Source organism: Canis aureus, chromosome 34, assembly GCF_053574225.1.
Source record: "Canis aureus isolate CA01 chromosome 34, VMU_Caureus_v.1.0, whole genome shotgun sequence".
Lineage (NCBI taxonomy): Eukaryota > Metazoa > Chordata > Mammalia > Carnivora > Canidae > Canis > Canis aureus.
Genome location: NC_135644.1, coordinates 14,286,894 through 14,313,911, shown reverse-complemented (window position 1 = coordinate 14,313,911; position 27,018 = coordinate 14,286,894). Strand labels below are relative to the sequence as shown.

Here is a 27,018-nt window from a genome sequence, read left to right as displayed (position 1 = left end):
TCATGTTTATTTATTTTTAAGATTTTATTTATTTATTCATGAGAGACACAGAGAGAAAGAGAAAGAGGCAGAGACCCAGGCAGAGGGAGAAGCAGGCTCCATGCAGGGAGCCCGATGTGGGACCCAATCCCGGGACTCCAGGATCATGCCCTGGGCTGAAGGCAGGTGCTAAACTGCTGAGCCACCCAGGGATCCCCCTCTTTTCCTTTTTTAGTTTGTACTTTTTGTGATATGCCCAAGGAATCATTGCCAAGTGTAACACCATGATGCTTTTCTCCTATGTTTTCTTCTAAGAGTTTTAAAGTTTTAGCTTTGATGTTTAGGTCTTTGATTTAGAGTTAATTTTTTATAAATGGTGTAAGGTAAGGATTCAACTTCATCCTTTTGCATGTAGATATCCAGTTTTCCCAGCACCATTTGTTAAAAAGACTGTTTTTTTTTTCTCCCATTGAATAGTTTTGGCACCTTGATGAAAATCCTTTGACCATATATACAAAGATTTATTTTGGGGCTCCTCAATCTGTTATCATTGGCTTTATGTCTGTCCATATTCATGAATTTCATAGAGCTCCTTGAATGTGTAGTTTAGTGTTTTTCATCAAATTTGGGAAGTTTTAGACATTATTTTTTCAAATAATTCCTTTTCCCTCTCTTCTTCTGGAAGTCCCATTATGTGTATATTGGTATGCTTGATTGTGTTCCATAGGTCTTGAGGTTCTGTTCATTTTTCCTCATTATTTTTTCTTGCTGTTCTTTTTTTTTCTTTTAAAGATTTTATTTATTTATTCATGAGAAACACAGAGAGGCAGAGACACAGGCAGAGGGAGAAGCAAGCTCATGCAGGGAGCCTGATGTGGGACTCGATCCCGGGTCTCCAGGATCATGCCCTGGGCCAAAGGCAGGCGCTAAACCACTGAGCCACCCGGGCTGCACCCCCCCCCCCCTTTTTAAAAGATTTTATTTATTTATTCATGAGAGATACAGAGAGAGAGAGAGAAACAGAGACACAGGCAAAGGGAGAAGCAGGCTCCATGCAGGGAGCCTGATATGGAACTCAATCCCGTGACTCCAGGATCACACCCTGGGCCAAAGGTAGGCGCTAAACCACTGAGCAACCCAGGGACCCCCTTTTTCTTGCTGTTCTTTTTTTTTTTTCTTGCTGTTCTTAAAGGATATAATCACAATTGGCCTGTATTAAGGCTCATGGATTCTTTCTTCTGGCTGCTGAAATCTGTTGTTGAGTTCCTCTAGTAAGGTTTTTTTTTTTTTTTTTTTTTTTTAAGATTGTATTTATTTATTTATTTATTTATTTAGGAGAGAGAGATAGAGCACATGTAGGGTCAGAGGGAGATGGAGAAACAGATTACCTGTTGAGCAGGGAGCCCAATGTGGGGTCTTGATTCCAGGACCCTGAGATCATGATCTGAGCCAAAGGCAGATGCTTAACTGACTGAGCCAAAACAGGTGCCCTCTATTGAGTTTTTTTCTTTTGAAAAATATTTAGTTTATTTATTTCAGAGAGAGAGAAAGAGAGAGAGTATGTGCAAGTATGAGCAGGGAGAGGGGATGTGGGAGAAGCAGACTCCCCACTGAGCAGGGAGCCCAATGTGGGGCTCCATCCCAGGATCCTGGGATCATGATCTGAACTGAAGGCAGATGCTTAACTGGCTGAGTCACCCAGGTGCCCCTCTAGTGAGCTTTTAATTTCAGTTATTATACTTTTTAATGGTAGAATTTCTATTTTTCAAAAAAATAATTTTTATCTTTTATTGATATTCTCTATTTGAAACATCATTTTTATACTTTCCTTTAGTTCTTTAGATATGGTGCTTTTAGTTATTTTAATATTCTTAAAATGGCAGAATTTAGTCTTTATCTAGTAAGTCTAGTGTCTCAGATTTCTCAGGGACAGTTTTTACCAACTACTTTTTTCCTGTGTATGGGCCCTACTTTCTTCTTTGCATACTCGATAATTTTTTGTTGATAATGGACATTTTAAATAATTTAATGTGACAACTCTAGAAATCACATTCTTCTTCCTTTCTGTGGTTTCTAGTTGTTGCTGTTTGTTTAATAACTTTTCTGAACTAAGTTTGTAAAGTCTATATTCTTTGTTGTGTGTGGCCACTGAAGTCTCTTTTCTGTTAGCTTATTGATCAGCTAATAATTGGAAAGATTTCCTTAAATTCTTGAAACCTGTAAGTCTCCAAACCTTTACTGATGGGTTTTAAGCCTTCAATGTTTGGGTAAGTATATTACAACCCTACCTCAGCCTTCACTTTTTGGCTTGAGCAGAACCTCAAGATTAGCCAGAGGCAAGAACTTAGGGTTTTACACAGCCCATTGCACATAGGTGGCCTTCTAGATTCACAGAAATATGTTGGAAAGTTTCAAAGTCCCTTATGAACATCTCATTCCCTAGCTTTTCCTTTTAATTTTTAAATTTGTTTGGTTGCTTCCTCCAACTGTTGTCACTGCCTCAGATAGTTGTGGTGTTAAACAATTGCCACTGATTGTTTTTAACAAATATGTTTGGGGAAAAATGTTATTTGTACTAAGTGGAATCTGTGGCTGGCCAAATAAAGACAAGACTTGTGAGTGAATTTTTCCAGGGAACTGTTAGATCAAGCAATGACAGTCGTCTGTGAGTTGGGCTTTGCATGAGCTCCAATCTTGTTCTGTGCTTTTCAGAGGATACTTGATGGCTGTGTTTTGCTGTAATTGTGGGGCTATTGGTTTTCAAGTCTACCACAGGGCTGGAAACAGAGGGATGGGACTAAGGCAAGTTTAAATGAAACAAAAACTTGTAAGCCTACTTTGTTACTGAGATTCAGCTGCTTTCTTACATGAACCTTCCTGAGATTGTTGCAAGGCTTTAGTTAATTTAAAGGGTAATTTAAAGGGTAATTTAAAGGGTTCTGAAAAGTTGATTTTGACAATTTTTTAAAAAAAGACTTTATTTATTTATTCATGAGAGACACAGAGAAAGAGAGAGTGGCAGAGACACAGGGAGAGGGAGAAGCAGGCTCCATGCAAGGAGCCCAACGTAGGACTCGATCCCGGGACTCCAGGATCACGCCCTGAGCCAAAGACAGGCGCTAAACCACTGAGCCACCCAGGGATCCCTGATTTTGACATTTTTTGCTTGTGTTCTCGTTATTTTTATGTAGGAGAGGATTTTCAGAGGTCCTTACTCTGCCATTTCTGTTAATGTCACTCATTGATTATGCTGCATGTGGTTTTGTCAACGGGAAGTCAGATGTTAATTTGATTCTTATTAATTTTAGGTACTTTGTTTTTAGGTATTATGAACTTTCACTATAATATATCAAGGTTGATCCTTTTATTCCAAGGATATGTGTACTTCCTCAGCTCTGGGAAATCTTCTACTGTTTCTTTGAGGGGTTCCATGTTTCAGGTTCTCTCTTTTCTAGATGTACTCTTTATTTCTCTGTTAAACTTTTCATTCTTTTACCCTGTTGTTCTTTCCAGGAAAATTTCTCTATCCCACATGTCTGCTTTCTAAGTCTGTCTTTTGCTGTGTTCATTCTGTCACAATAAGGATTTTATTAAAATGTTTGGTGGTTTGTGATTGTGTTTTCATTTCTGATTTCAGAGGTTTAGATAGTGTGTCTGAGAATGTGCTATCCTCTGGTGATAGGACAGGAGCAAGATGTGAGGTTGGGCAGGGTGAATCAGTAGAGTTATCTGGGGGAGATGCTTCCTTTTTTTCTGGGTGAGACCAACTACCAGAAACACTGCCCTGACCTCCTGACCTCCTAATCCAAATGCTGGCCCAAAATATGCCTCTGGGGCCTCCTGCTCCTATAATTTGGTGTGTGTGTGTGTGTGTGTGTGTGTGTGTGTGTATGTGTATGGGACCACCTGCCTCACTCTTCCTACTGCAATGGCCCAAACCAGTTTTTTTTTCTTTTTTTCTTTTTGGCCCAAACCAGTTCTGATGAAGGCTCAGAACCCCCTCATCCACACAGCATCCCAATATCTTCTAATTTGAGGCCCTTTGGAGCCATCTCCACCACTGTACTCACCTATATATATTTTAGGCTATTTAATCTGATTTCACCTGTTTTGTGTCTTTCAGGGATGGCTCGTATTTCTTGCCATAGACTCTTTCTTTCTTTGCTTACCTTCATTGTTTCTGTTTTATTTGTTTAAAATTATTTTCTGTCATTGCTAATGATGTGGAGTGAGGAGAGTAGGCTAGAGTATGTCAACCTTCTTTATCCCATCTCCTCAGGTGACTTTTTAAAAAGTCATTTGGGGGCATTTGGGTGGCTCCGTTGGTTAAGTGTCATACTCTTGATTTTGGCTCAGGTCATGAGCTCAGAGTGGGGAGGCCCGTGTCAGGCTCTGTGATCAGTGGGGAGTCTGCTTGAGGTTCTCTCTCTTCTTCTGCCTTTGTGCCTCCCCCCAACTCACAGTCTCTCTCTCTCAAAATAAATAAATAAAATCTAAAAAAAAAAAGTCATTTGAAGTTTTCCTGGGGACTAAGAATTTAGAATTGATAATCAGAGGAGAAAATAGCTGAATATTTGCTTCCCAATATCTTAATAAGTATTGGGAATTTAAAACCTGAGTACAGGGCACCTGGGTGGCTCAGTTGGTTAAGCATCAGCCTTCAGCTTAGGTCATGATCCCAGTGTCCTGGGATTTAGACCTGCATCTGGCTTTCTGCTCTGCAGGGAGCCTGTTTCTCCCTTCCCCTTTGCCTGCTGCTCCCTCTGCTTGTGCGTGCGCTCTCTCTCTCTGTGTCAAATAAATAAATAAATCTAAAAAAATAATTAAAACCTGAGTACAGAAAAAGTATGGTTTTGGACGGTCCCCTCAACTAAAACTCAAACTTTCTTTTTTTTTTTTTTTTTTTTTTAAAATCTCTTTTTTTTTTTTTTAATTTTTATTTATTTATGATAGTCACAGAGAGAGAGAGAGAGGCAGAGACACAGGCAGAGGGAGAAGCAGGCTCCATGCACCGGGAGCCCGACGTGGGATTCGATCCTGGGTCTCCAGGATCGCGCCCTGGGCCAAAGGCAGGCTCCAAACCGCTGCGCCACCCAGGGATCCCTCAAACTTTCTTTATCCATAGTTACATGCCACTTTCCCTCAGAAGCTGCGACTTGACTCTTGCCACCCTTGTTGCTCAAGAACTTTGGTGGCCCAACTGGAGACAGCACCTCCGTGGCTGGAGGCACTGTGTTGAAGCTTTGCAACTTTAGGGAGCGGTCTGGGTGGGGTCATGTTCCAGCTGCACCCCGTAACATTTCCCATGAACTGGTTGTGTTGATAGCTGGTGCTGTCTGCGGTTCACTGTTCTGGCCAACAGAGGCAGAAGAATTGCTTGTGTTGAAAAGCATTGACTCATCCAGCAGCCTCTGGCTGTGGTTTACTCACATGCATTTACAGACCTCTGGGGCTGGCATTTCTGTGAATTCTTTCCAGTTCATTCCTGTTCCTCAGGCTCACCCCTTTACAAGTGCTTGCTTGCCCTGCATGCCTAAAATGACAGAAGGACATCAGCTCCACGCGATAACTTGTCAGTGACTTTCTTTAGGATTCTTCTGTGCTAGTGTGTTATCCTATCCATGTTTGTGGAATGTAATAATAAAGATACTTTGTACATCTCTAGAAACTTCCCCCTGAGGGACTTTTAAACATTTAAAGACAGTAGTTTTGTAATCTCATAAATTTTCAGTCTGAGGTATATGTTTCTTTGTTAATTTTTAAGCAATGAATACGACTTTGAAGATAGCATAGCAGGCTTCTCATTTTACCACACAAAAAAGAGCTCTGTATCCTAGGCTGGTGTAGAAATGTGTCATTTTATACTTATTAGGGGTGTAGATAGACACACAGGCATCTTTCATTTCTTACTATTTCTGTAAAGTTGACTATAAGCTATTTGTCACAAAATTTATTTCATTTCCCCAAGACTTTTTTTTAAAGACTGATTTATTTATTTATTTATTTATTTATTTATTTATTTGAGAGAGAGAGAGAGAGAGAGAGAGAGAGCGAAAACACAGATCGGCAGAGCAGCAGACAGAGGCAGAGGGAGAAGCAGACTCCCTGCTGATCAGGGAGCCCAATGTGGGACTCAATCCCAGGACCCTGGGATCATGATCTGAGCCGAAGGCAGATGCTTGACCAACTGAGACACCCAGGCACCTCTCCCCAAGACTTTTTTTTTTTAACTTTTTTTTTTTTAAGATTTTATTCGTTTATGAGAGATACAAAGAGAGAGAGAGGCAGAGACCCAGGCAGAGGGAGGAGCAGGCTCCATGCAAGGAGCCCGATGTGGGACTCGATCCTGGGTCTCCAGGATTAGGACCTGGGTCGAAGGCAGGTGCTAAACCGCTGAGCCACCCAAGGCTGCCCTAGTATCGTAGTTCTTAATTATGTCTGCACACTAGAAACACTTGGGAAGGTTTTTTTTTTTTTAATTTTTATTTATTTATTTATTTATTTATTTATTTATTTATTTATTTATTTATGATAGTCATCACACAGAGAGAGAGAGAGAGAGGGAGAGAGAGGGAGAGAGGCAGAGACACAGGCAGAGGGAGAAGCAGGCTCAATGCACCGGGAGCCCGACGTGGGATTCGATCCCGAGTCTCCAGGATCGCGCCCTGGGCCAAAGGCAGGCGCCAAACCGCTGCGCCACCCAGGGATCCCCCCCCCTTTTTTTTTTAAATACAGGCGCATGAAATCTGTTGAGCCTGGAAGTAGACTAGTGGTGTCAGAATGAGGAACTAGAATGAGAACAGGAATTTACTACAAACTGGCACTGACCGGGGAGCTTTTTGGGGTGAAGAGAAGGATCTGCATGTCATTGTAGTAGTGGCTACGCAATTGCATATATTAACTAAAAAATTATTGAACTTAACAGTGAGTGAATTTTGTGGTCTGTCAAGTATATCTTAATAAAAATTTCTTTAAAAGCCTGCCTGGAAATCACTTCAGATCAATAAAATCAGAATCTCTGAAAGTGGGACTCTGGCATTGGCATTTTTAAAAAGCTCCCTAACTGATTTTAATGTTCAGCTAGGGTGAAGAACCAGTGGCCTAACCCTTGTTTGTCTTGGTAGGACAAGCCTGCCCTAGGGCCAAGAATCTTCCAAACAGTAATGCTTTAGTAATGTGATTTGGTTTCTTTGCCTCTCCCTTAAAGTAATAAGGGCTTATAAGACTTAAATATAAAGATGATGGTACATCTGGATTACAGTGCAGCAGTTTGAGTTTGGGGGGCAGTGGTATCTTGGAAATATAGGTGAGTAACTGAATGAATTACTGATGTTTTGGGGAAACTCTAGCCTTTCCATGTCTGATGATCTCGTCAGGACCATGGTGTGGGCAAAGTGAGTGAGGCCCTCACGTTGGGCACCAAATGTAAGGGAGCACCAAAAAACTCGGTGATCAAGATACATACTATTTTAATGAAATTTAAAAAATAAAAATTGATGCAAAAAATAACAATGACAAAATATCAACATTTTATATGAAGACAAGATCCTCCTATCTCCCTGATGAAGCTTGGCTGTCCTCTCTTCTTGAGAGCTGAGACCACATCCAGCTTTTTCATGAGAAGAGGGCCAGATGACTGTCTGGGCCTGAGGCAGAAGACTCACACCCAGTCCTGGCTGCTGTTGTACCTGCTGGGTGCATATACATCTTGCCTTTCTTTTTGTTGAATAAAAAGGGGACCTGTGGGTTCCTGACTGTGCCCTGAACCCTGCCTGTAGTGGTGAGAAATAACTTCTACTTCTCTCTTCTCCCCTGGGGCACAGGAGAGTAGGAGTGGTTTTCAAGGATGTTTGTGCTGTTTTCCATTTTCTGGTAGGTCTGTGATTCTCTGCTTGATCTCCAAATCTGGAGCTAGGTAATGAGTCCCTAATCTGATAAATTCCTGTTCTCATCCAGGGACAGATCCAGGTTTTGTAGAGTCGGAAGTTTATACTATTTTGAGGGGCCTTCTTTAAGGAAAAGGATACACATTTATAAATACAAAGTTAAATTTAGAGTTTTAGAAGGAGCTCCCTGCAAATGAAGAGCACAGAAGCTTCATTAGCTTCAGGGTAAGATTGTTTCCTTAGTATTTCATTTTCCTTATACGTTTTCAGGATTTCTTTCCCCAGTTTGTTAGCTCACAAGGCCCACAGACTGTAGGACTGTGTTTCAAGTCTTATTTTCCAATTTCTTTTCTTTCCTTTTTCTTTCTTTCTTTCTTTTTCTTTCTTTCTTTCTTTCTTTCTTTCTTTCTTTCTTTCTTTCTTTCCTTTCTTTCTTCTTCTTTCTTTCTTTCTTTCTTTCTTTCTTTCTTTCTTTCTTTCTTCTTTTCTTTTCTTTTTCTTTCTAAAGATTTTATTTATTTTTTATGAGAGGCACATACAGAGAGAGAGGCAGAGACACAAGCAGAGGGAGAAGCAGACTCCCTGTGGGGAGCCCAATGTGGGACTCGATCCCAGGACCCCGGGATCACGACCTGAGCCCAAGGCAGACACTGAACCACTGAGCCACCCAGGCACCCCTTATTTTCCAATTTTGTACTTTCAAAAGCCTCAGAATTTTTTCCTTTGTGAGGTCATGAAATGATTAAGAACGTTAGTTCTAGGGTCAAACTGGCTGATTCTGTAATCTGGCTCTTCCAAACTAGTTGTTTGACTTGGGAGACTTAATTCGTCTTTTTGCCTCTATTTCCTCCTCTACGCTTCACATCGTTCTGCTGAAACAGGACTAAATGAGATAATGTGTGTGAGGCTTAGCACAATACCTGAACAGAGAAGGCACTCAGGAAACGTTTTTAGTGTTCAGGATTCTTGATTCTAAGTGACAGAAATGTACTCTGGGTACCTTAAATGGAAAAAGAACTTATTGGGAAGATGTTGGATAGTTCACAGAATTGACAAGTTTGGAAAAGCAGATGTTGAACATAGGCGGGAATTAAGGAAGGCTGGCAGCAGAAGTAATCTGATTAGAATATTCCGTTCCTGCTGGATACTGCCATTGCTGCAACCCAAATCTATTCCTTCTTCCTGGAATCTCTCTCTCTCTCTGTCTCTCTCTCTCTCTCTTTTTTTTTTTTTTTTTGAAGATTTTATTTACGTATCCATGAGAGACAGAGAGAGGCAGAGACACAGGCTGAGGGAGAAGCAGGCTCCCTGCAGGGAGTCTGATGTGGGACTCGATCCCAGGACCCCAGGATCATGCCCTGAGCCAAAGGCAGATGCTCAACCACTGAGCCACCCAAGTGCCCCCTTCCTGGAATCTTTTATTAAGATTCAACATCACTGATTCTGTCTAAATCAGCTAAGCCCAAGGTTGGGGAGAGAAGGGTCTATCCTGTTCAGCTTCTAGTGGAGGTTGGTGCCTCTTACAGTGTCAGATTCCACCCAAATAGGGAGAAGGTTTGGATGTGGGGGATCAGAAAAACTCTCAAACTAACACCAATGTTTCCCTTGTGTTTCTTTTTTTCTTTTTTAAAGATTTTATTTATTTATTTATTCATGAGAGACACAGAGAGAGAGGCAGAGCCACAGGCAGAGGGAAAAGCAGGCTCCATGCAGGGAGCCCAACCTGGGACTCGATCCTGGTACTCCAGGATCAGGCCCCAGGCCGTAGGCGGCGGTAAACCGCTGAGCCACTCAGGCTGCCCCCCTTGTGTTTCTTTAAGGTCTAATAGAACTGAGCTGCAGTATGATATCCTGCCAGTAGGTGCCACCCTTTAACATGTGAGTCTGCACCGTAACCTCTTTCAGCGGTAACCTGCTGTGTAGAGAACACAGTGGTATTTATTTACCAAAGTCAAGCGCCAACTATTAGGTTACAGGAAATGGATTCAGTGCTCCCAAATGAAACCTTGCTATCTGTAAGTTTATGTTAATTCTTTGGTACTTATTGATTTTTATCTGACAATAAATAAACTCATTTAAGAATCACTGCCATAGGGGTACCTGGGTGGCTCAGTGGGTTAAGTGTCTGCCTTCAGCTCAGGTCATGATCCCTGGGTCTTGGGATTTAGCCCTGTGGTGAGCTCCCTGCTCAGTGGGGAGCCTGCTTCTCCCTCTCTTGTTGTAGTTCCCCCTGCGTGTGCTCACACGTGCTCTCTTTCTATCAGATAAATAAGTAAAATCTTAGGGGATCCCTGGGTGGCTCAGTGGTTTAGTGCCTGCCTTTGGCCCAGGGTGTTATCCTGGAGTCCTGGGATGGAGTCCCCTGTTGGGCTCCTGGCATGGAGCCTGCTTCTCCCTCTCTCTCTCTATCATGAATAAACAAATAAAAGCTTTAAAAAAAAAAAAAAAAAGTAAAATCTTAAAAAAAAACAAAAAAAAAAGAATCACTACCATAGTCTGAAAAGTCCTTAATTTTGAAGTTTGACTTGAGTCCATTTATGGCTGTGGTCTTTCCCCATCTATATGCTACTTTCCCCCCATATCTTCAACCAAAATCCAGTACAGCCAAAATCCATATAGCAGCACTGTGTTAGGTGCAGCTGTGAGGATTTGCCAGCAGCCTCTTGCCACATGGATTTCATGCTTGAGTTTTGGAACAGAGAGACCCACAAAGAGAGCTGTAAAATAATGAGGTCAGCCCAATTACAGAAATATGCACATAGTTCAGTCCTGAAGGACACCTGCCCTGGCCTGCGAGGGTCAGGCATGATCTCCTGGAGGATAAAAGTTGAGATTGAACCTTAAAGTTCTTCAAAGTATTCAGTTTATACGTAACATCAATTAGCACACAGGAATTGATCTTACAGGTTTGAAATGCTAAACATCACTGTGAGCTGAAGAACGTAGCCGAGTGCTTGGAACATGGTAGATGCTCCATAATAAATAGCTGTGGATTAATTGGTTTAGGACTACTTGTATGCCTAGGCTGGTATGATCCATAGCATGCTGCTTAATATAGAGTTGATTTTCTAGTATCCTTAAATTGAAACTTATGCATTTAATTCCCACATCAGCTGGCTCATTACACATATAGAATATGCCTCCGTTTCAAGGTCATACATTCGAACCTTGAAGCCCACTTGATCCCAAGAACAGCCCCAAGAGTGGGGCAATGGCTTACTACAGATTCAACTTCCCTGCTGGGAAAAGGAAAGAAAGCCACGTCCTGTGGCAGATGAGGATCAGAGGACAGTGTGCTGCTTGTTGAGATAGGTTCCACACCCAGTCAGGTTCTTATCCAGCTGGGCATCTCTCTAGAAGAAGTTCTTTATTTTGAAGACAGAAAATGACAAATAGGTGTGCAAGAAGGCCAATTAGAAAAAAGTACTCATTAGATTAAGATAAATTTCTATTCCCTGCAATAAATACTGTTACCCCCCCCTCCAAGGCCCCCCGAAGAAATCTTTCTTTTCACGTGAAGGTGACTTATTAGAATGTGTTTCCAAAAGAAATCATGGTTCAAACTGATCAGCATGTGGAAGTGTATTTGCCTGGCTGTAATCCTGTTTGAGATCCTGAAACTTACTTTGCAAAGGGAAAAGGTGTGTCTTAAGTTTTTCCCTTTTGAAATTGAAACATAACTTTAAGTTTTATAGCATTTCTTCCTAGTTCTCTGCTTAGCTTATCTAAAACACTGCAGAACCTTGATTTAGGTCACAGTTTGGTTTGGTTTAACTGTAAGTAATAGCTGGAAGATGGGACTGGAGGTGTCCTGGGTCATGTAGGGATATAAGGAAAGGATGTTTTGTAAGTTCTAAGGAAAGGCATGCAATTCAGCCATGGTTGGCTGTGACTATGAACCTCTCTATTTTTTTTTTTTTTGACTATGACCCTCTCTAAATGAGATGATGCACGTGTGGGGCTCAGCACAATTGCCTGACACATAGAAGGCTCTCAACAAACATTATTTAGTTGATCAGCCGAGGTTCTTGATTCTAAACAATAAAAACTTACTTATTTTCACAAAAACCTATTTTGTAAGGGCAGTCATAGTCCTGCCCTTGTGTAATCAAGGGGTCAGCTTTCTTCTGCTTCTTGAGAATTACATCTTACCTCTGATTTTTGAAAGTTTTGAGTAGAAAAATTTGCCATGTGTGCAATAAGCAGTGAAGATCCTCCTGCCTGTGTAGGGTTTGTTGCTGTAATGAAATTAAATTTATAACCCAGTTTACCTGATACATGTTCAGTGATTTAAAGAAATGATTTTGTGTTCCATGGGGGACAATGAGCATTTCTTATAAACACAGATATTTTTAATATCCAAATGAATATTTTAGGTGTTATTTCCTCACTTGATATATCTAGGACTTATAAAAACCTTACTGCTTATGTTTTCTCTGACACTCTGTACTTTTTAATGAAAACCATTTAACATTAATTCTCCTATGTTTTAATACAGAGGCCCTGGTCTCTTACTGAAGCTCAAGTGCTCTGGTCTCCTGCCCAAATCTTGCTCCCCAGAATTGATGGGCCTTGGGACTCTCCTCTGCACTTCTAGTGTAATATCTCCAGTTGCTCTGGCCCCCATGCCCAAGAAAACCCTGGGTTTTCCTGTAGGCCAAGAATCCTTCCATTCTTCTTTTTTTAAATGTGGCTCTAAGGTGGCTCCCATTTGTTTGACAAACAGGGATAATAGCTCTTGTCTTAAATAAGTTCAAAGAAAGAGAAACTGTTATAATTCAAGGTGTAGGTGGGGAAAATGACAGTGCTTAATAGAGTACAATGAGGGCTGGCTGGCACTAACAGACTCCCAAGGAGGTCAAGAGGTCCTCCCAGTAGAGGTGATGTCCCAATTGTCTTGGAGAATAAATGAGAATAAGCCAGACCGAGAAGATTAGGAAAGGTATCCACATGCAAATGGCAGTTTCATGGGACTACACGTGGTACGGTGGGGCTGGCACAGGGTTTAAGGGGAGAATGATCAGAGGTGAGGCTGAGAGGAGATAGAGGCTGTGTCCCAGAGGAAGGATGTCTTGTGTATCACTCTAAGGGGTCAGGACTTTGTACTGTGGAAAGCCATTAAAGAATGTTAGACAAGGAAGTGACATGGTCAGATTTGGTTTTAGAAAGGCCGTTTTGGACAGGCTAGGGACTGGTGAGAATGTGATCAATGTCTGATGGAAGATAATGGCAAGGGAAACGGAAATGAGGAGGGATTCTGGAAATTCAAGTAGAATTAATAGGACAGTGTATCTGGTTGGATACAGGCAATGAAGGAGAGAGAAGAGACAAATAGGATTCCCAGGTCTCTGGCTTGGGTGATAGGGTAGGCTTCTGAATCCAGCAGGAAAAGGAAAGGCTTTATGGGAAAGATATTAAGTTTATTTATTTATTTATTTATTTATTTATTTATTTATTTATTTATTTTAAAGATTTTATTTATTTATTCATGAAAGACACAGGGAGAGAGAGAGGCAGAGACACAGGCAGAGGGAGAAGCAGGCTCCATGCAGGGAGCCTGACGTGGGACTCGATCCCAGGTCCCCAGGATCACACCCTGGGCTGAAAGCAGCACTAAACTGCTGAGCCACCCGGGCTGCCCTTAAGTTCCTTTTAATGTGGACTTCAGATGCTTGTCAGACATCCATCTGGAGATGTCCAGTAGGAAGTAGAATCTTTGAGTAGGGACCACAGGAGAGGTCTGGGCCAGGGGAGGAGATGGGCTTACTCAGAGAGGAAGTGAGCATGAAAAAGGAAGGAGTCCAAGCACCTGGAACTACCAAGTCCCTTTCTCTCTGTCATCCCAAAGGCCTAAAAGGGCAACTTGGGGCGTCCCTCACAAGTGTTGGTTGCTCTGGCCTCTCTGCCTTGCCCATAGGGGTGAAAATCCAGAATGCGGGCAAGAGAAATCCTGTGATCCCTTGGCATGGCCATTCTTCTGTCTGGAAAGCTGTTCATCCAGATGCCCCTGTAACTCATTCCCTCACTTCCTTTAAGATTTTGCTCTAAAGTCACATTTTCAATGAGTCCCGGGTTGCATGGGGTTAGAAAGCCATGCAGTTGTCAGGGGCCACAGGTGACTTTGTTTTTACAGTAGCTTGCAAGTCACTTGGCCTTTGTAGCCCCAATTAATAGAGTTTTTCCATCATACGAAGTGTTTTTGCAAGTAGAGTTCTCTGAGAGGAATTCGTTGTGAGGAAATTCTGTGAGTTTGTCCATCTGTTTCATCATCACTCAAGGGGTAAAAGTTTAGACAACCATATAACAGCCATGCACTCAGCTGGCAGCTGTTTGGCTCATCATAACACCCTTGTCCCCCAGCTTTCCACCTCGGTAAACATGTGCGAGGGGGCTGGGGCATGGAGATTAATGGATGGGGGCAGTGTGGCCTTGTCACCCTGCCCTGAGAGTAGGCTCTGATCCATTTTTATAGCTAAGTATTTCTACTCTAGAAAGTTCTGTAGCTCTCTGCCATCTCCCTTTCCACACTGCCAGGAAGGATTTAGGTTATTGAAGATAGGTTAGGATCTTGACATAACCAGGTGTGCTTATCCATTGCTGTCCCTCTTCCTGTCCCCTCATTGGGAGCTTCATGGAGATTTGTCGTCGTAGCTGGATGTCCCAGGTGGCATCTTGTTTGGGGATGAGTCAGTATAAGAGGGAGACTTGTATTTCTCACACTATTCACTGCAGGAATACCTGCTTAAGCTACAGACATAGGGGGGTATTCAGGGACTCCCTTTCATATTTCTTTTCCCAAAGCTCTTTCCAGGGGTAGCACCCATTTCCCTCATTTACAGACATCAAGGGCATCTCTGTTGACAGTTATGTCCTGTGATACCTTGCAAAGGCAAGGACGGGCTCGTCTACCATCTGCTTTCTCCACCAGATACAGGGGAGAAGTAACATGGGTTATTGCAGCGCTTTCCCTTCAACGGAGCTCATGAAGAGGCTGGCGGACCAACCCAGGACCCACCAAAATGAATTTGGGTTAGAAGGAGGTGTGCATTCTCAGTGAGAGTTATTAATCCTGAGGAGGCTACAGACTTCCTTTTCTCCAGGCCATGACAAATCCGAGATCTTTGCATTAGTTAGGAATGTGTCGTACTCCTGTCTGAAAACTGGAGGAAGGCTTGAAGGATCGTCTTATGGCAGCTATATCCCTGTGTCTTTGCTTTTTTTTTTTATGATTTTATTTATTTATTCATGAGAGACACAGAGAGAGAGAGAGGCAGAGACACAGGCAGAGGGAGAAGCAGGCTCCCTGCGGGGGAGCCTGATGTGGGACTCGATCCCAGGACCCAGGGGATCACACCCTGAGCTGAAGGCAGATGCTCCCAGGTGCCCCTGCTTTGTTGTTTTTTAACTCAAGGGAGTGAATGTTGAGTAAAGGCCGAAGTAGCAAAAGAATCTATTGACAGAGCTTAGGTTGTGTAAAACAGAGTCAGGGAGGGATCCCTGGGTGGCGCAGCGGTTTGGCGCCTGCCTTTGGCCCAGGGCGCGATCCTGGAGACCCGGGATCGAATCCCACATCGGGCTCCCGGTGCATGGAGCCTGCTTCTCCCTCTGCCTGTGTCTCTGCCTCTCTCTCTCTCTGTGTGACTATCATAAATAAATTTAAAAAAATTAAAAGGAAAAAAAAAACAGAGCCAGGGAAAGAGCAGATTCTCTCTTCTGGGATGGCAATTTTCAAGGGTCTCCATTGTGAAATAGCCTAAAGAGGGAAGTGGCCTTGGTATGATTCATAGCTGGCCCCTCTTTCCATGCTTATAAAAGATGGTGAGCCCGGGCTCGGGGCTAAGGACAAATTTTTATTTGATGGCTCAATTGTCAAATGCTTTGTGCAGATTGCAGGGCATGCCTGGTGCAGTGCTCAAAGTTTCCAATCCTCCTAGGGCTGTTCCTCACACCCACTGAACAGTCTCAGGGAAAATGCTAGAGTATGGAAATGATAAACCAGGGGAAGGCATGCATTGCTAAATAGTGCAATATTAACAGAGAATACAGCCATGAGTTAATACCATTTAGATAGGGGTTTTTTTGTTTGTTTGTTTTTTAGTATTGCCAGAGTTAAAAAATTTTTTAAATGAAACTTTGGGGTTATTCTAGCCCCTACCAGTCTTTCTAATGTATTTCTACTACACTTGCTTAAAACGTTTTGTTTTTATATTATAAAACTAATGTTGGTTGTGAAAAATTAAACCAAGAAAATAATGAGCAAAAGTTGTTTTTCCTTATCCATTCTCCTTCCTGGCACCATGCTGTAAGACGGTGTATCACCCAGGGAACTGCTTCACGGGAAAGGCCTGGTCAGTTGTGGTAGATGAGTTCAGGGAGGTTTGCAATCGCCCAAGCTGGGGATAATCAGGTCGGGGGCAAGAAGGGTGAAAAACACAGGATTGATTTAGGCAAAAATGAGTGTCTGAGAATAGTGGAGGATGAGCCTGGAAAAGTAAATTGGGTCAGGCAGAGGGTCTCAAAGACCAAGAGTTTGGTCTTCCGCACACTGGCAGTGGTGGCTAATTCGAGATTTCTGCATAGGCAGCATCTCTACGGTGCTTGGCCATGTCACCTTGTGGTGGATAGTCTCCAAGGGTTCCTTCCTTTCTGTACATGTATATTATTCTTTCCTTTAAGAAGTAAGAGTTTTTTCCTCTTCCCCTAAACTCTGGGTTGGCCTTCATGGCTTGTGTCACCAATAGAATGACATAGAAATGGCATTTTGAGATATCTAAGGCTGAGTCATAAGAAGCTGGGATGCCTGGGTGGCTTCATTGGTTAAGCATTAGCCTTCGGCTCTGGTTGTGATCCCAGGGTCTTGGGATGGAGGCTCATAGTGGGCTCCCTGCTCCGCGGGGATCCTGCATCTCTCTTCCTCTGCCTGCTGCTCCCCCTGCTTGTGCTCTCTTTCTCTCTCTCTGTCAGAGGAAGAGAAAGAAAGAGAGGAAGGAGGGAAGGAAGGAAGGAAGGAAGGAAGGAAGGAAGGAAGGAAGGAAGGAAGGAAGGAGCCTTGCAGCTTCCTCCTGGGTCCCTTTGAATACTCCATCTGGGATGCTCCCTCTTTGATCTCAGCACCGTGGCAGAGGTCCAAGGCACGCGGAGAGGCCACATGTTTGCACTCTGGTTGACAGCCCCAGCTGAGCTCCTCCACAGTATCTGACAGAAGGAAGGACAACCTGGATCCTTGATAATGCACTAAATCAAATCCAACTCTGACTTCCAGTTACAGGAACCAATAAATCAGTTTTATTGTTTTTAGCCGGTCTGAGTATATTTTTATTTATTTATTTATTTATTTATTTATTTATTTATTTATTTATTTATTTATGATAGTCACACACACACACACACAGAGGCAGAGACACAGGCAGAGGGAGAAGCAGGCTCCATGCACCAGGAGCCTGACGTGGGTGGGACTCGATCCCGGGTCTCCAGGATCGCGCCCTGGGCCAAAGGCAGGCGCCAAACCACTGCGCCACCCAGGGATCCCCTATTTTTCTGTTTCTTACCATGAAATGCATTCTAAATGAAACAAAGGAGTACTGGATAAGTACTAGATCCAGGGATCCCCTCTTTGCCATGGGATCCAGGGCAATGTCTCTTGATTGGCTTCCTTCTTTCTACATCTTTAAGGGATTCTGTATGTGGCTGGTCTTCATGTTGCCCTCAAGTATCTCATTTCTTTTTTTCTGGATAAAAGCATTTCTCAAAAATAAGAAAGAAAGGAAGGAAGGAAGGAAGGAAGGAAGGAAGGAAGAAAGAAAGAAAGAAAGAAAGAAAGAAAGAAAGAAAGAAAGAAAGACAGGCATTTCTCTCCCCTGGACCTTGTTGCATGCATTTGAGAAATTTCTCTCCTTGAACTGTCAACTACTTTTTACATTTCAGAGTCCTTTCTGTTTGCTCCAGGCATTAAAGCCACCCCACCCTTATTTCACATGTAATAATTGCCATAACATCCTCAAATGTCTACCTTTTTCCAAGAATGTCATTCTCACTAAAAAACTTCTATAGAAGTGGGATGTCCTGGTTAGAACCTGCAAGTGTCGATTTATAGGAAAAGTTTTATTCAGTTTAATTCAGTAAAGTAGCTCTTAATTAAAAATCAGTGCTGACAGAGTTTGGGTAGAATGAATAGTTTCCCTGGAGCCTAATTACCTATGGTTAAACTGACTGTTGAGGTTTTGAACTTGCAGCTCTGAAACAATCTCCCAGTCTGTGAAAAACCAGCCAAGACGGTACCCAGTGAGACCTTAGCCTCATTAAAGCTAAACCTCCTTAACTTACTGGACTCCTGTCTCCAGGAATTTTGAAGGGAGTATTCAGAAATTTTGTCAATTCTCGAACATCATACATAACAAAGTTATGTGTGGATCTGGGTTTTCTGAAATGAAACAAATCTCATGTCCCAAAATGTTGGGATTACAAACCTAGAATACAGATTGTCAGGGGAGTTCTGAGAAGTTCTGCAATTGCCATCCATTTTCGTTGTACCTGGAACCCTAGAAACCTTCATTTTCTCATTCTTACTGGCATCGAGAAGGCAGGGGTGGAGGATGTCAATGCCATGGTTAGAAAGCTCTAGTTCAGAGACATAAACCTCATAAATACAGAAGCCAAGCTCAGACATTTCTGTCCATGTCCACCCCGTGGCAGTGATTCTTCTGTATTCTACGCTCATGTTAAGGGATTCAAAATTATACCTTCCTGGGCACCTGGGCGGCTCAGTTGGTTGAGCATCTGCCTTTAGCTCAGATCGTGATCCCAGGGTCCTGGGATTGACCCCTCAAAGGGTTCCCTGCTCAGCCTGCTTCTCCCTCTCCCCTCTGCCCCTCCTCTCACTTGCCCTCTCTCTCTCTCTAAAATAAATTAAAAAAAAAAGAAATCTACCTTCCTTGGTATTTGCCTCCTAGAAATACACTTCAGCCCAGCCTCAGAGCATTCTGGAACAAGATACCTGAGTTCTAGGGCTTCTTTGACTTTATTCGCCCTTTGGCTTTGGGAAAGTCACTCAAGAAGGTAGTTTTCATGCATGTAAAATAAGCACCACCTCACAGGGCTGTGGGATGAGACAAGCACAGGATGAGACAGCACGCTGAAAACTGTGGAGCACTAGGTCTGTGCATGTCAGTCTTTGTGTGTTCTCTGTATTCTTTCAAACTGAAAGGGCATTTTTGGTGAAACATTTGAAGCCGTTAGAGGGGGAGTGTCAATTAAAAAAAAGGCGGATTTGTAACTTTGCAAATAGATCCTTCTAAAGATGGTCAGCCCATCTTCTTCTACTGGCCCAAGTAAACTTGGAAAGGAAAATGGACAGAACTATTTCCTAATAGTAGCAATATATGGAGGAAGGAGAAGGAACAGAAGGAGAAGCCCCGGTAGACGCTCTGTGGCTTGTCTGCATATCATATTGGATACCCGGCGATTATTTGGTTAATTTGATGGTTGTAGACAGACATAAGATAATTACAAGGAGAAACATTAACTCTGGAACTAGATGATTTGCCCAGATTGACTGTCTAGAATGATCTAATTAACAAGCTAACCAGCAGATCTTTATTTCACTTGAGGCTATGGAGAGTTACAGCTGGTTTTATATAACTGGAAGCAATGCTTAAAAGTATATCATATATTTCTGGTTTAGCACTAAAGGAGCTTTTTTTTCTTTTTGAGTTTTTTGTTCTGTTTCGTTATTTGTTCTTTTGTTTTTAGAAAGTTTTATTTCAAAAAAAAAAAAAAAACACATCAAATTCCTAGGCCCTTCATTGTATTTCCAGTTGAGATGTATAGTTTTGATGTTGCCCAGGCATTTAGTTATGGGTTATTTAACACCACCACATATTTTAAACTCCCCTTCTCCTCCATTTCATTAGTGATGAGAAGAAGATTACAGCCTACAATCATAGTCTTTATAAAAAGGAAAAAAGGAAATTGGTTGGTTCTTCTCTATTTATTCATCTTCTCTGACTTCCTAAATTTCCCCAATTAGTTTTTGGGTTGTGTGCCTGCCAGCGTAGTTAGCATTCTCTTGATGTGGGAGTCCATTTCCTGCTCACTGGCCTTCGAGCTGGAGAGCCACATTACTTTCTTTCTTTCTTTTTTTTTTTCATTACTTTCTTTAAATCAAACCTCTCAGTGCAGTCCAGCTAAGAGTTGGAGTAATAGTACAGGCCTGATTTACATTCAACTTAGATTCACGGCCGCTACAGGTTCTCTGATGTTAAGAAGGCGGCCTGTTATTGTAAGGGTTGCAGAAGGCCCGGTGGAGAACAGCAGCAAGTAACTCTGCAGTGTATTGTCTCAGGGCAGAAAGGCCTCAAACCTAACAGCACAACCAAACAATGAAGAGAAAGTGCTTTTTGTCACTCTGGAGAATTCTTTGCCAAAACTCCCCTCTACTTGGAAAGGAGGAAGCGCTTTTACAAGGTCGAAAAGACCAAGGAAATATGACTCCATTCCCATGGTGGGACCTGCTATGTTTTGGTGGGTACAGAAGGGCACTTGTGCACGTTAACCCAATTATAGGAAAGAGGCATTTACTGGCAAAAGTGTGACATGCCTAGAAAAGGCATATGGCCTTCCTTTCTCCCCAGACATTAAAAAATGACGGTTTGGTGGAGGGGAATTGGTTCATTTCGACAGGACAAGGGTAGCAGCATTCTAATTTCCATTGTATTCTTACTTGCAATTACCTTCCCTTAATAATAAAAGTCTTCCCAGGACAATGAGTACTGAATAAGGTAGGCATTAGGAAGATTGTAGATATCAGATTGTGGGGAGAAATGGGATTTATTTATTTATTTAGAAAGATTTTATTTATTTATTCATGAGAGACACAGAGAGAGAGGCAGAGACATAGGCAGAGGGAGAAGCAGGCTCCCTGCAGGGACTCAATCCCAGGACCCCGGGGTTCACGACCTGAGCTGAAGGCAGATGCTCAATCAGCCACGCAGGTGCTCTGGGATCTGGGATTTAAATTAAAATTCAGGTCATTAAAAAAGACCAATGATGTGTTTCACTTAAATCAATCAGCTTTATATTGGTTTTTTCCCCCTAACACAGTTGTTCTCAGATCTTACCTACATCACTGTCATCTGGAGGCTGAGTCCCACCCTGCACTTTCTGTTTTAATGGGGTGGGGGTGGGGGTGGAGTCCGAGCATTGCAGTCCTGACAGTGTTGCTGATGCTGCTGGTTTGGGAACCACAATACAGGTGGAGCAGGGCCAGTTGAAATGTCTAAAACCCTGCCCTGACTTTTATCACATCTGATACAAAGCAAAAGTTGAATTTTTAGCCAGCTGCTTGCTAGTTGGACTTAAACTGGTATGTGTTGCTCACGCTGATGGACTGGTTTCCAGTTGTTTAGGACGATGCCAGAGGAGTGGTTCTTTTATACACCCCAGCGAAGAGGTATGTAAGAGAAACGTATAGGGTTTTGAGGATGATAAAGGTACACACAGGCACACAAGTTCACATAGACCTTATGCAATGGAATTACTTTCCTTGCCCTAATTTTCCCTTTGTAATTCTGAATTATTTGAATCTACAAATTATTTATAAGAAGGGTTGGATTTGAGAATATTATATTCTGTGCTGCTCTGAGGATAACCTTAAATGCTTCTTCAGGAAACAGAAAACTGCTCTGTACCAGGTCTCAAGAATTTGGGGACTTTTGCTTTTGACTAACACAGGCAGGGAACATACCAGGATCCAGCCTTACATGAATGTAAACCATAGTAATATCGTAGGATGATTGGGGCCAATCTGTTCTTTCTTTCTAAAGATTTTATTTATTTATTCACGAGAGCCAGAGAGAGAGAGGCAGAGACAAAGGCAGAGGGAGAAGCAGGCTCCATGCAGGGAGCCCAATGCGGGACTCGATCCTGGGACCCCGGGATCATGCCCTGGGCTGAAGGCAGCCGCTCAACTGCTGAGTCACCCAGGCGCCCCTGCTCCTCTTTACAGATAAGTAGAGATAAGTGTTCAAAGGAGGTGATTGGTGAGCTACGCACTCTAATGTGGCAACTGGGGATGGGCCTGGGTCAGCGGGGAGAAGTTCAGGACAAAGGGCCAATGTGTCCTGTTGTCCTGCTTGTGCCTTTGAGCCCTGGCATCTGGAGGCAGGGATTCAGGCTCTGAGAGGAGGACATCACTGGATCTGGCGGCTGAACTGTGAAACCACCATCCCTCAGACTTCTTGGGAGGCCAGCCAACTTGCTGTCTGCTGTTGAGTGTGGGCGAGGAAGTAGGAGGGGAGAACTGGGTGATGAGAGAGTAGGAGGACAGAGAGAAACTGAAGAGTGGAAAATTTGTTGAAGGGGGTGAGGAAAAAGCTGGTGAGGCACAAGAACCCCAATTTAAAACACAATTTAAGGGATACCGCCATCTCCAGCAGATCAGGGGCTTCATGTCTGTTGTCCCTTAATCCTTGCAGGCTTGTGCTAGTCACAGGCCCCTTGGCCTCAGATGTAGCCCCGCTGTGAGCCACACGAGATCCAATTCGTAGGGCAGGTGTCCTGGGCTGTGTGTGGGTGGTGTGCTTGGTAGAAGGCATTGGTAGGATTGAAAGGTGAGGGAAGAAGAATCCCAGAGAATTCCCCTCCCCCACCCCCATCTCTGCCTCAGGTGGCCGTCCTGGCAGCAGCTACCAGACAAGCCCTCAGAGACCCGGCTTCCTCAGATGACCCTGGACTTCCAGCACTTCATCTCCTCTCTTGTCTTCCACCCCAGGGTAGGTAATGGTTTCCTCTCTCAGCTCTGCCTTCATCTGTAGAAAGGATTCCTCGAATTACACCCTATTGTAAATACTTAAAAGTAGTTCATTTCATTGGTTAGATCCTGACTGATACAGGTTAAAATTCTTATTCCTAGTGAGCAGAGGAGTCAACCCAAGCCTGTGTAGGTTAACTTGTTCAAGGTCATCACAACTAGAGAAGGATGATATTGACATTCAGAACACAAGACAGCAGAGCGCTCACACTGTTAACACAATACTGTGTGGCCTCTCAGAGTTTGGATGAATTCGGGAAAAAGAAGAAAAGAAATATTTTCATGTATGAAACAGTGGTAATGGTGTGAAAATGTTGCTTTGACCTCAAGCAATTAGGTGATCTCTACGGTAGAGTAGGCGTGTGTGCCCTGTGTCCTAAATCTTGGTGAATTAATTCAACTCAGGCACTGATGCTAGTCTTTTATTACAATTCCTCGTTTTTTTGATCACAAGGGGTTACTTATCTCCACTCATCTAGCTGTAGTTTGTGAAAATGTGGCCTGAGCCTTGCTTTGGAACTCAGGTTGCTATAGAAACCTTTGACTGGAGGTGGACGGATCACGGAGGTTTATTAATGAGAATTTCCCCGTTCTACCTCTGGGCTTAGTCTGTGTGAAAATCTAAGAAAGGCTCATTAGTTTTTATATTAGTCAGGGTTCTCCAGAGAATCCAAACCAATAGGATGTACATAGGTAAAGAGATTTATCTTAAGGAATTAGCTCATGTGACTATGACAAGCTAAAGACCCAGGAGAGCGGTGGTGTGTTTCCAGTTTGAATGCCAACAGGCTTGAGATCAGAAAGTGGATGTTTTAGTCTGAGTACAAAGGCAGGAAAAAATCATGTCCCATCTTAAGGTAGTTGGGCCACAGTTCCTCCTGACTTGGGGGAGGGTCAGCCTTTTGGTTTTATTCAGGTCCTCAACAGATTTCATGAGGCCCACCTGTATTAGGAAGGCCAACCTGCTTTAATAGTCCACTGATTCAAATGTTAATCTCATCCAGAAGTACCCTCCCAGACACACCCAGCATAATGCATGACCAAAATGTCTGGGCATCCTGTGGCTTAGTCAAGTTGACAAGTAAAATTAACAATTGCAGTTTTCATTATCGAAGGCTAACATTTCAGCCTAATTGTTTGGTGATCAAAGCTGATGATTCTGTCTCCAATCAGCCCTACAGAATGCTGATCTTCCCACATCAGAGGTGAGTGTATCCTTGAGTTGATTGCTGTCTGGCTCATTCCACAGAAATTTGTCTTGAATTGAATGTTACTAGGGTGCCAACTAATATTTGATAAAGGGCAGTGGTCCTCAAAGAGTGGCCTCGGAGCACCAGCATCAGTATCACTTAGGAAATTGTTAGAAATGTAAACTCTTGGGCCCCACCTCAGACATACTGAATTGGAAACTGAAGGTAGGACCCAAAAATCGGTGTTTAATGAGCCCTCCCAGGTGATTCCGGCGCATAGTCTAGTGGTCTATCCTACAGAAGTGTTTCTTAAACTGAGAGCCATGGGTCTGCAAACGTGTGCTCGGGGACATGAGATCTTTCTAAAAGAATGAGAAATGAAATGTTTCATTTTGACAAAAATCCAGAAAAGCTAATATAAATATATTCTAAGTATCCTAAATAATCAGTTTGAAAACAAATACTGCCATACTATTTCTTTGTCTGTAATTTGTGTTTGTGTTAGTTTTTGTGTCGGCATAGAGTAGAATTCCTTTGCTACAGGGTCATGAGATGCATTTGTGCCGAGTGAAGACTGGGTAAATTGGTAAATTGTTGTGGGAGTTTGAATCTAGAAGGGTGATGGGGAATTGAGGTGTCACAGTATGACACTATATGCACGTCAGACATGTGGGACCTCAGTGGTCACTGTGATTCAGTTTTAGCAAACAGCATCACCTTCCACATTGATTTCATGTTGGTAACTTGAATTTCATTGGTTTTGTAGGTTTGTGTTAACTTATAAGCTTGTTTTGGCTTTATAGTTGTTTGTATATATAAACCTAAGAACCTTAAGCTGAAATTTATATTTGCATATATCTAAGTGACATAATAATGAAAATAATTTATATTAACTTTGGACCTATTCCAACTTCCTCCTTTTAAAAGGAATTTGTGTTTTTGTATCAGTAAGGATAGGTAAACTTATACAACAATATTAAAAAAAAAAAAACCTCGGTTACAGAACTCAAAAGAAGTTGAGGGGTTTTGCTAATTTGAGGTCATTCAGGGAACCAGGCTAGCTGAGGCTTCATTTTGACCTTAGCAGGCTTAAAAATTTTTAAATTAAGATATACCATCACATTTTGCCATTTAAAAGGGTACAATTTGGTGATTTTTTAAAGTATATTCATATAGTTGTGTAATACTTATTACCTAATTTATCATCACTACCTAATTCTAGAATATTTTCAGCACCCTAAAAAGAAATCCTGTACCTACCGGCAGTCACTTCCCATCTTCCCCACATACCAGTCCTGGCAAACACTAATCTACTGTCTCTTCTCTATGGATTGCCCTTGTTTGGACATTCCACATAAATAGAATCACAAAATATGTAGCCTTATGTGTCTGGCTTCTTTCATTCAGTATGATATTTTCAAGGCTCATTCATGTTGTAGCATGTACCAAAACCCCATTCCTTTTTATGGCTGAATAATATTCCATAGTATAGATATATTACATTTTGTTTATCCATTCACCAATTTTTAAAAAGGTTTTATTTATTTATTCATGAGAGACACAGAGACAGAGGTAGAGACACAGGCAGAGGGAGAAGCAGGCTCCCCGTAGGGAGACCAGTGTGGAATGCGATCCCAGGACCCTGGGATCAAGACCTGAGCCAAAGGCAGAAGCTCAACCACTGAGCCACCCAGGTGCCCTCCATTCATCAATTGATGGACATTTGGGTTGTTTTTAACTTTGGGCTATTGTGAATAATGTTGCTATGAACAATCATGTGTAAGTTTTGTGTAAATATAGATTTTTAATTCTCTTGCCTGTATATCTAGGTGTGAAATTGCTGAGTTGTAACTCTATGTTTATGTTTTATTTTTTTAGAAATTTTATTTATTTATTCATGAGAGACACACACACACACACAGAGGCAGAGACACAGGCAGAGGGAGAAGCAGGCTCCATGCAGGGAGCCTGACGTGGAACTCAATCCCAGGTCCCCAGGATCACACCCTGGGCTGAAGGTGGTGCTAAACCGCTGGGCCACTGGGTCTGCCCGTAACTCTATGTTTAACTTTTTGAGGAGCCGCCAGACTGTTTGCCACAGTGGCTGCACCATTTTACATTCCTATCAGCAGTGTACAAAGGTTCCAATTTCTGTACAACCTCTTCAAATGTTACTGTCTTTCTTTTTGATGTAGGAAGCAGCTTTTTAAAAAAGATTTTATTTATTTATTTGAGAGAGAGAGAGAGAGAGAGAGAATGAGAGACAGCACAAGCAGGAGGGGCAGGGGAGACAAAGAGGAAGAATCTCAAGCAGACTCCATGCTGTGAGTGGAGCCCTACACGGAGCTCCATCCCAGGCCCCTAAGATCATGACCTGAGCTGAAACCAAGAGTCAGATGTTTGACCAACTGCGCCACCCAGGCGCCCCTGTAGGAAGCAGTTTTGATTTGTGATGACTAATGATGTTGAGCATCTTTTCATGTGCTTCTTGGCTATCCCTATTTCTCCTTTGGAGAAATGTCTATTTTTTAACTAGGTTGTCTTTTTAATGTTCAGCTATAACAGTTCTTTATATATTCTGGACATTAGGTCCTTATCAGATATGTGATTGAACATTTCCTCCCATTCTGTGGGTTGTCTTACCACTTTCTGGGTAGTGTTCTTTGATGCACAAAAGTTTTTAATTTTATGAAGTCTAATTTATCTATTTTTTCTTTGATTGCTTGTGCGTTAGGCGTCACATCTAAGAATCTGTTGTTGATCACCTTTAATGACCACAGCAGGATGATACTGTGGCAAAATGTGCCATGGTATTTGAAGCATCTACCTGAAACTTCTTACTGAAGTTCACATTTCATAGGTTACAGAATATCAGATGGTTTTACCTAATCTTAGGAGACAGAGAAGTGCAAACTTACAGTAAGTTTGAAAAGTGGGGAAAATAAGAAATAGTTGTTAAACAGCACTACTGACCACCGTGATTGAACTCATACTTGAGAAACACCGAACTTGGGATCACCAAAAACAACATATATGGTGTATTTTAGAACCAAAAGACCCATCTTTACTGAAATACAACCGTATCTTATGTCCTTGCCTTTTCACTTGAAAAATTTTACATCTTCAACAAGTTTATGCCAAAGTATATTGTTCGTTA

The 27,018-nt window shown here is 42.3% G+C and overlaps 1 long non-coding RNA gene across 2 annotated transcripts in view; it reads left to right on the top strand.

Annotated features, from left to right (window-relative positions):
• The window catches only part of LOC144304532 (uncharacterized), a 146,140-nt gene that overhangs the window by 43,918 nt on the left and 75,204 nt on the right, over positions 1 to 27,018 (top strand). Inside the window, exons 7-8 of one of the 2 annotated variants that reach the window (XR_013371484.1) lie at positions 22,528 to 22,633; positions 23,772 to 23,876. This is a non-coding gene — a long non-coding RNA (uncharacterized LOC144304532). The remainder of the gene's footprint in view (positions 1 to 22,527; positions 22,634 to 23,771; positions 23,877 to 27,018) is intronic. The other variant, XR_013371483.1, reaches the window with a different exon arrangement.